At 50.5% G+C, this 285-nt stretch overlaps 1 protein-coding gene across 1 annotated transcript in view; it reads right to left on the minus strand.

The window, feature by feature from the left end:
• The window catches only part of LOC119581877 (5-phosphohydroxy-L-lysine phospho-lyase-like), a 10,767-nt gene that overhangs the window by 5,744 nt on the left and 4,738 nt on the right, over positions 1–285 (minus strand). The gene's annotated exons all lie outside the window — the stretch shown is intronic.

Consider the following 285-nt stretch of genomic DNA (forward strand, 5'->3'; position numbering starts at 1 on the left):
GTTGGGTGCGGATGAATATGCGACCATCCATCTCGTATATATGGGCCTTTCAGAAATCAAGGACCAGCGTGGACGTTTAAGAGCCTACATAAACCCAACACACTTGATTTAATCTCACTCAGACTTCAGACTTCTCATGTATCAGTATCTGCAGCCGTTTAGCTCGCAATGTCTCGACACCTTTTCGACCCCGTGGCAGGCCATCGCCCTCTCAGTCCCAACGATCCCTGGGAGCCAACGCCAGCCACTCTGAGAATCCCTGGCTTTCTCTTAGTGACAGAGTTC

The sequence above is a fragment of the Penaeus monodon genome, chromosome 15 (genome assembly GCF_015228065.2).
Source record: "Penaeus monodon isolate SGIC_2016 chromosome 15, NSTDA_Pmon_1, whole genome shotgun sequence".
In the NCBI taxonomy this organism is placed as follows: domain Eukaryota; kingdom Metazoa; phylum Arthropoda; class Malacostraca; order Decapoda; family Penaeidae; genus Penaeus; species Penaeus monodon.